Below are 8,509 nucleotides of genomic sequence, written 5' to 3'. Positions count from 1 at the left end.
GAGACCACACGCAGGTGTCAGCAGAGCAGGTGGGGAGACGCCCAGGGTGGCTGGCTGACGGCCCGCGGCAGGAGCCGGCTAAGGATCAGCTGGCCGTAGGTGCCTGAGGTCAACGTGGCGACGCATGGACGGCTGGAGGCGGGGAGACGGTGCAGCTGCTCTGGAAAGTACTCAGACCTCCCCTCAAACCCAGCAGCTACCACTGGAGCCAGCACAGTGCTCCCGGAGAACACCTGTTCACGAGGACCCCACGTGCAAACGCTCCTGGAGGACGGCAGAGGTCCTGCCGCAGGCAGAGCCGGGCCCCAGGGCACCCACAGCGCAGACGGGTCGCTGCTCACGACCCCGCGCTGGGGTTCTGCAAAATGTTACCCTGGGGGGGGTGAGTGCTCATGATGATTTTCCTGGAACACGAGAGAGCTGAAACATCCTGAAAGAGCACGCCATGCTCCTGGGTGTCTTGGCTCAGAATGACCGACATGGAGACACCTCTGGTGAAATGACTGGACTTTAAAAGAAAAAAAAAGATCCTTTGGGCATCTTGGAAAAAGCACATTATATCAGAAAGCATATTAGACTATCATACTTTTACATTTTTTAATTGTTTTGTTTTCTCCGTGTTTTGACTCTTTTTGTCCCCGGGGTCGGGACGTGCGGGCCTGCTCCTCCTGCGGGGCTTCTCCAGCGTTCAGATCCGCTCGGCCGCATCCGTCACGCCTCCCGGGCTCCGGGATGCGCCTGTAGCGGAGGACAAGGCGGTGCGAAGGCCGGGAGATCCCCGAACTGCGAGTACCCCTTTGAAGGCTTCAAGGGGAGGAGGTGAGGCTGCGGGTCTGCCAGCCCAGGCTCTGTGGTACGGGGCCACCATCGCCCAGGCAGGCACCCCTCCAGCGGGCAGCCCGGCCCTGTGGTCACAGCCTCAGGACGGCTGGCACCGGGTGGGGGCGGGGACGTCCTCCTTCCTGGTCCTTGACTCAAGGCCTCAGACTAGCCTGAGTGCTGGGACTGTCACCAAGGAGGCTGGGTGACGGTGGCTTCCTGTGAGCCAGCGCTGGTGGGCAGCCCCGTCTAGGACGCGACCTGCTGGCCCCATCTAGAATGCAGTCCGTTGTCCCTGTCTAGATGTGGCCCGCTGTCCCCGTCTAGGATGTGGCCCGCTGTCCCGTCTAGAATGCAGCCTGCTGCTCAGCCTTCTCCCATTCTCCCCAGGTGACTGAATTTTTAGCTCAAGGCCACATTTCCTCAGTAGCTGTGGCCATGGGACTTGGTCCAGCCCAGTGGTCTAGGGCCCACTTCAGGCTCTGCCCTAAAGGGAGGGGTGCCCTGCACTTCCCTCAGGGCACCACTTCCCTATGGCTGGAATGCAGAGGGATGAGGGGAGCTGGGCAGCTGCCTTGTAGCAGGAGGTAGAGCCTTCCGTTGAACAGGTAGAGCAAGGGGTGGGAGGAGCCTGGTCCTGACAAACCCACTGTGCTGGCCAGGGCTCCAGACAGACAGAGCCAGCAGTGCACTTGGGGGGACGGGGGTGTGCCTGTGTGTGCACCTGTGCGCTCGCTTGACTGTGCCTAAAGTCCACCATTTGAATGTCAGTGTCATCTAGAAACACGCTCCCAGCAATCCTAAGGGCACAATGTTTGCCCAAATGTCTGGGCACCCAGGGACCCTGCAAGCAGACACGGACAGTCACCTTTACACCGGCCTCGAGTGGTGACACGGGGACCTCCTCTTCGGGGCAGGTGGGCCATGTCCTGAGGGGTCCGGGGTGCTGCCCTGGGTTGCTGGGGTGTGACCAGTGCAGCCTGGCTGAAGCAGCAGAGGCCTCCTCGGACACTGGCTCCTTGCTCCCCCAGATGCCGTGTTACACGCAGGTCGGCCTGGAGCCACCTCCATAAGTGGAGCTCCTCCCAGCTGGGAGTCCGCTCCTGCCTGAGGCCCCGGCAGACCCGTCTCTGCATCCTCACCTGACGGCCCAGGCGGCCGTCATGAGGCAGGTAGTCCTGGCCAGGCTCCCCAGGGGCTCTGCGGTCCCCCTGGCCAGGCTTCTCAGCCGTGACTCTCAGCCCTGCACCCTGGGCCTCACCGGCCCGAGCACAGAGAGCCCTGCAAGCTGCCCTGTGGGGTCCAGACCAAGTCCAGGCTCCTGCTGTTCCCCGGTGGTCACCCCCACGGCCCGTCCACTGTGACGGCTCTCACCCACTGGCCTGTGGACCCTCCTGCCCTGGAGGAAGGGCCTTGCCCCAAGAGCACTGCCCTACAATTTTGGCCCCCAAGTTCCGAGGCCCACCCCCCCAGAGCACAGGGCACTTTCTGCCTGGAGCCCTGAGCTCAACGTGTGGTGTATCCAGGAGGGAGGCCCCAGGCTGCCAGGTGCCCGAGGGCAGCAGCAGCACCCGGAACTGACTCTGGGCTTGCTGAACCCAGTGCATCCAGACCACCGCCCACCTCCCATCCGGCCCCCGAGGCTGTCAAGGCTGGTGCTGGGCCCGAGGAGGACTTGGACCCTGGCTCTGAGTGGCAGGTTTCCAGACCCACCTCCAGCTTGAGTTTCACAACCTCCCCCGGGTTTCTCTTCTGTGAAGTGGGACCTTGGTGACTTGAGGTGGTCATTATGGGTCCAGATGGATTAGAAAAAACACCCAGCTTCCCTCCTCTGCACAGGTACCCCCAGGGTCTGTGTCTTGCTCTGCCCTGGATCACAGAGCTACTGGTCCTGGGGAACCTGGCCAGCGCCGTCTGAATCTTGGATTAGAGCTGGTGGTGTGGACAACTGCAGCTTTGCCAGACTGCCGTGGACGGCCTGGGCACCTGCATCACAGTGCCTGTCCCCGAGCCTCCGTCCATCCCCCCGGCCCAGCCCCCCACCAGCTATCCTGTCCCCCAGCCTCCATCCATCCCCCCGGCCCAGCCCCCCACCTGCATCACAGTGCCTGTCCCCCAGCCTCCATCCATCCCCCCGGCCCAGCCCCCCACCAGCTATCCTGTTCCCCAGCCTCCATCCATTCCCCCGGCCCAGCCCCCACCAGCTATCCTGTCCCCCAGCCTCCGTCCATCCCCCCGGCCCAGCCCCCACCAGCTATCCTGTCCCCCAGCCTCCGTCCATCCCCCCGGCCCAGCCCCCCACCAGCTATCCTGTCCCCCAGCCTCCGTCCATCCCCCCGGCCCAGCCCCCCACCAGCTATCCTGTCCCCCAGCCTCCGTCCATCCCCCCGGCCCAGCCCCCACCAGCTATCCTGTCCCCAGCCTCCGTCCATCCCCCCGGCCCAGCCCCCCACCAGCATCAGTGCCTGTCCCCAGCCTCCGTCCATCCCCCCGGCCCAGCCCCCCACCAGCTATCCTGTCCCCCAGCCTCCATCCATCCCCCCGGCCCAGCCCCCCACCAGCTATCCTGTCCCCCAGCCTCCGTCCATCCCCCCGGCCCAGCCCCCCACCAGCTATCCTGTCCCCCAGCCTCCGTCCATCCCCCCGGCCCAGCCCCCCACCAGCTATCCTGTCCCCCAGCCTCCTTCCATGCCCCCGGCCCAGCCCCCCACCAGCTTTCCTGTCCCCCAGCCTCCGTCCATCCCCCCGGCCCAGCCCCCCACCAGCTATCCTGTTCCTAGCCTCCGTCCATCCCCCCAGTCCAGCCCCCCACCAGCTATCCTGTCCCCCGGCCTCCATCCATCCCCCCAGCCCAGCCCCCCACCAGCTCAGTGCCTGTCCCCCAGCCTCCGTCCATCCCCCCGGCCCAGCCCCCCACCAGCTATCCTGTCCCCCAGCCTCCGTCCATCCCCCCGGCCCAGCCCCCCACCAGCTATCCTGTCCCCCAGCCTCCGTCCATCCCCCCGGCCCAGCCCCCACCAGCTATCCTGTCCCCCAGCCTCCGTCCATCCCCCCGGCCCAGCCCCCCACCAGCTATCCTGTCCCCAGCTCCGTCCATCCCCCCGGCCCAGCCCCCCACCAGCTATCCTGTCCCCAGCCTCCGTCCACTCCCCCCGGCCCAGCCCCCCACCAGCTATCCTGTCCCCCAGCCTCCGTCCATCCCCCCGGCCCAGCCCCCCACCAGCTATCCTGTCCCCAGCTCCGTCCATCCCCCCGGCCAGCCCCCCACCAGCTATCCTGTCCCCCAGCCCTCCGTCCAACCCCCCCGGCCCAGCCCCCCACCAGCTATCCTGTCCCAGCCTCCGTCCACCCCAGCCTCCGTCCATCCCCCCGGCCCAGCCCCCCACCAGCTATCCTGTCCCCCAGCTTCCGTCCATCCCCCCGGCCCAGCCCCCCACCAGCTATCCTGTCCCCCAGCCTCCGTCCACCCCCCCGGCCCAGCCCCCCACCAGCTATCCTGTCCCCCCAGCCTCCGTCCATCCCCCCGGCCCAGCCCCCCACCAGCTATCCTGTTCCCCAGCCTCCAGTCCATCCCCCCGGCCCAGCCCCCCACCAGCTATCCTGTCCCCCAGCCTCCGTCCATCCCCCCGGCCCAGCCCCCCACCAGCTATCCTGTCCCCAAGCCTCCATCCATCCCCCCTGGTCCTATCTAAAAGAGCCTCCACCCCATCCCTGTCATGCATTGTCTGGCCTCAGGGTCCACAGCAGGCCCTGGTCAGGTGGAGCCCCCTCTTCAATTTCTTCCTGCCCCCAGACCGAGTCAGCACACAGGTGGCAGGGGGCTCTTTCCCATTAGACGCCTTCTCACCACCTGCAGGAAGCTCAGAGCCTGGGAACTCAGATGGGACGCCTCTGGACCACACGGTCCCGAAGGCCTCTCCAGGCCCAGTGACCCCCATCTGCACGTTTTTAATGAGCCGTTTCATTTGAAACAAACAGACTTCCCTTGTGGCTCAGCTGGTAAAGAATCCACCTGCACTGCGGGAGACCTGGGTTTGATCCCTGGGAAAACCCCCTGGAGAAGGGAAAGGCTACCGGACTCCAGTAATCTGTCCTGGAGAATTCCATGGACTGTATAGTCCATGGGGTCGCAAAGAGTTGGGCACGACTGAGTGACTTTCACTTTCGCGCAGGCTCCTAGCCTCAGAGCTGCCCCCTGAGCTGGGGTGCCAGGGCCCCGGCTGCTGCTGGGTCCAGTGGGCCTGTGGGCCTGGGTGAGTATCCCAGCCGCCCCCCAGGATGGAAGGCTAGAAGAGGTGGAGCAGGGCCCCTTCTAAGGGCAGGACCGCTGACGGCCAGCCTCATCTGGAGACCTCTCCCAGGTCTGATCATAGCTGCCACTGGGTTCAGATGGACGAGTGCCCAGCCTTCTCTCCAGCCAGGAGCCTTGGACCACGGCCTCGGGGCCTACGCCGCCGACCTCACAGGACGGAGCCGCGGAGAGACCCGAGAGAGCAGGAGGCCTGCCCAAGGCCGCACAGCCAGCTCCAGTCAGGGCAGCGAGAGCGGCGACGGCGGGCCAGCGCTCCGGGCCAGTAGGGACCCCGAACGGCCGGCCGGGCCGCCAGCGGGACCGGGCCCTTCGCGCTGGGCAGATCGCCGACCTCGAGCCCAGCGTGCCCCCGCGCCGCCTCAGATCGCCGTCACCGGCGAGCCTCGCTGTCCGGAAGGGGGAACGACACCCACCGATCGCAGCCGCATAGGCTGGTGGGGCTCCGACTCTGCAGGCGGTGCCAGGGCTGCTCAAGCGCCGTTCGCTGGCTCGCCGCAGAAACGCACCCGGGTCTGCACAGGCCCCGCCCATCGGCATAAAAGCCCCGCCCACCAGGCAGGGCCTCAGCTTCACAAACCCCGCCCACCGATGCACCAGCCCCCCCGCCCACCCGCAGACGGAGGTCCCGCCCCTAACACAGGCCCCGCCCCTCAGGAGCTCGGCGCCACACGGCGGCCGGCAGACTGTCGCGTGGGCGCTGAGGCGCCACTTCCTTTGAGGGAAGAGCGCGGCCTGACGGCCGGGGCCTCCCGCCCTTGTCCCGCCCGGCCGCGCTCAGGCGCCGGCCTCAGCGTGGCCCGGGAGCTCCGCACGCGTCGGTGCGCGGCGTTTGTGCGGCTGTTCCCTGGGGACGCCGGGACTGGGGGCTCGCGGCCCGGGGTTGGGACTCCTGCTGCGCGCACCGCCCCCGAATCAGTCTGGACCCCGGGACCCCCCAAGCCCTCTGCACCCCAAGACCTCGCTCACCCTGGGGCCCTCCGAGCCCCACAGATCTCGGGACCCTTGTGCCCCGAGAGCTCTGCGCACCCTGGGATCTCCGTGAGCCCCAGGAGCCCCTGGCCTTGGGACTCCTGCGCCCCGGGACCCCTGCTGCCCAGGAGTCCGGGTCCCCGAGAGCCTGCGGGCCCCGTGCATTCCGCCCGCCCTTCGGCGACTTTGGGTGCCGCCTTGGCAAGCTGCCTCCTCCCAGCGCCCACACCTGCGCCTGAGCGGCTCCCAGGGCTCCTCCCGCGCCTGTCCTCTGGCAGCGAGAAGCAGGAAGTTGGACGCGATCGATTGTACCTTACAGGGGCCCAAAGGTGGGCCCGCTGGACCAGGGAGGCCAGACCCTCCCGGAGACCTGTGGAAGGCGACTGACTGGAAGTGGATTCCCAAGCCGCTTTCTCTGCCAAGAACAAGGGTTCTGAGTCTCTTTAGGACTTTTACTGGGAGTGCAGACGTGTGTTAGGGGGATGGTGTTTTTCTTAATTTCTACTTCATCTCCCCCTTGCTGTAAGCACGCTCACAGGTCTGAAGTTAGTCTGTGTTCAGCTGACCAGTTGTTTGCCTTTGATCATGGGCTACCTTCTCCTTGACTCTCAAGTGTCCACGATTTTATAGTACTTTTCTTTTTAACTGCGTTACTCAGTACTTAGTTGAGTTTATGATGATCTTTCAGTGTTGAGAAGTTAGTGCAAGAGAAGTTAGTTTCACTCCAAGAATGGCTTCAGGTTCACAGTATTTAAAATTTTAATTGAGCTTTTAGATGTGGCTTCTTCCTCTGACGGTCTGGAGTGTGTCCTCATTGAAGCAGGTCTGGACAGAGAAGCACAGGCTCGCCCACTGGCAGTAGAAGTCAGGAAAACACCTTGATTTTGAAGTTCTAGAATATTACCACCAACCCACCGCCCCCCCGACCACTTGAAATTGAAATGCACTTGTTTAGGAACAAGTGTATATTGTCAAGGCTGCATATTGTCACCCTGCTTATTTAACTTATATGCAGAGTACATCATGAGAAACGCTGGGCTGGAAGAAGCACAAACAAATCAAGATTGCCGGGAGAAATATCAATAACCTCAGATATGCAGATGACACTACCCTTATGGCAGAAAGTAAAGAAGAACTAAAGAGCCTCTTGATGAAAGTGAAAGAGGAGAGTGAAAAAGTTGGCTTAAAGCTCAACATTCAGAAAACTAAGATCATGGCATCCAGTCCCATCAGTTCAGTTCAGTTCAGTCACTCAGTCGTGTCTGACTCTTTGCAACCCTATGAACCGCAGCACACCAGGCCTCCCTGTCCATCACCAACTCCCGGAGTCCACTCAAACCCATGTCCATTGAATCGGTGATGACATCCAACCATCTCATCCTCTGTTGTCTCCTTCTCCTCCCACCTTCAATTTTTCCCAGCATCAGGGTCTTTTCAAATGAGTCAGCTCTTTCCCATCAGGTGGCCCAGGTATTGGAGTTTCAGCTTCAACATCAGTCCTTCCAATGAACACCCAGGATTCATCTCCTTTAGGATGGACTAGTTGGATCTCCTTGCAGTCCAAGAGACTCTCAAGAGTCTTCTCCAACACCACAGTTCAAAAGCATCAATTCTTTGGCGCTCAGCTTTCTTTATAGTCCAACTCTCACATCCATACATGACCACTGGAAAAACCATAACTTTGACTAGACGGACCTTTGTTGGCAAAGTAATGTCTCTGTTTTTTAATATGCTGTCTAGGTTGGTCATAACTTTCCTTCCAAGGAGTAAGCATCTTTTAATTTCATGGCTGCAGTCACCATCTGCAGTGATTTTGGAGCCCAGAAAAATAAAGTCAGCCACTGTTTCCCCATCTATTTGCCATGAAGTGATGGGACCGGATGCCATGATCTTAGTTTTCTGAATGTTGAGCTTTAAGCCAACTTTTTCACTCTCCTCTTCATGTTTCTCCTCTCTCTCTTCATGTTTCTCATGATTGTCTCTGCATATAAGTTAAATAAGCAGGGTGAAAATACACAGCCTTGATGTATTCCTTTTCCTATTTGGAACCAGTCTGTTGTTCCATGTCCACTTCTAACTGTTGCTTCCTGACCTGCATACAGGCTTCTCAAGAGGCAGGTCAGGTGGTCTGGTATGCCCATCTCTTGAAGAATTTTCTATTGTTTGTTGTGATCCACACAGTCAAAGACTTTAGCGTAGTCAATGAAGCAGATGTTTTTCTGGAATTCCCTTGCTTTTTCTATGATCCAATGGATGTTGGCAATTTGATCTCTGGTTCCTCTGCCTTTTCTAAACCCAGGTTGTTTTTGCCTGAAGCATTACAGGACACTTGTCAGGTGGTGACTTAAAAAATTCCGTCCTTCCGTCTGTGTTTCTGAGTTGGCATTTTCCCAAAAGGAAGAACTTCCT

This window comes from Odocoileus virginianus, unplaced genomic scaffold, assembly GCF_023699985.2.
Source record: "Odocoileus virginianus isolate 20LAN1187 ecotype Illinois unplaced genomic scaffold, Ovbor_1.2 Unplaced_Scaffold_5, whole genome shotgun sequence".
Taxonomy (NCBI): domain Eukaryota; kingdom Metazoa; phylum Chordata; class Mammalia; order Artiodactyla; family Cervidae; genus Odocoileus; species Odocoileus virginianus.
The sequence above is the reverse complement of the archived record's forward strand: the minus strand, read 5'-3'. Positions refer to the sequence as shown.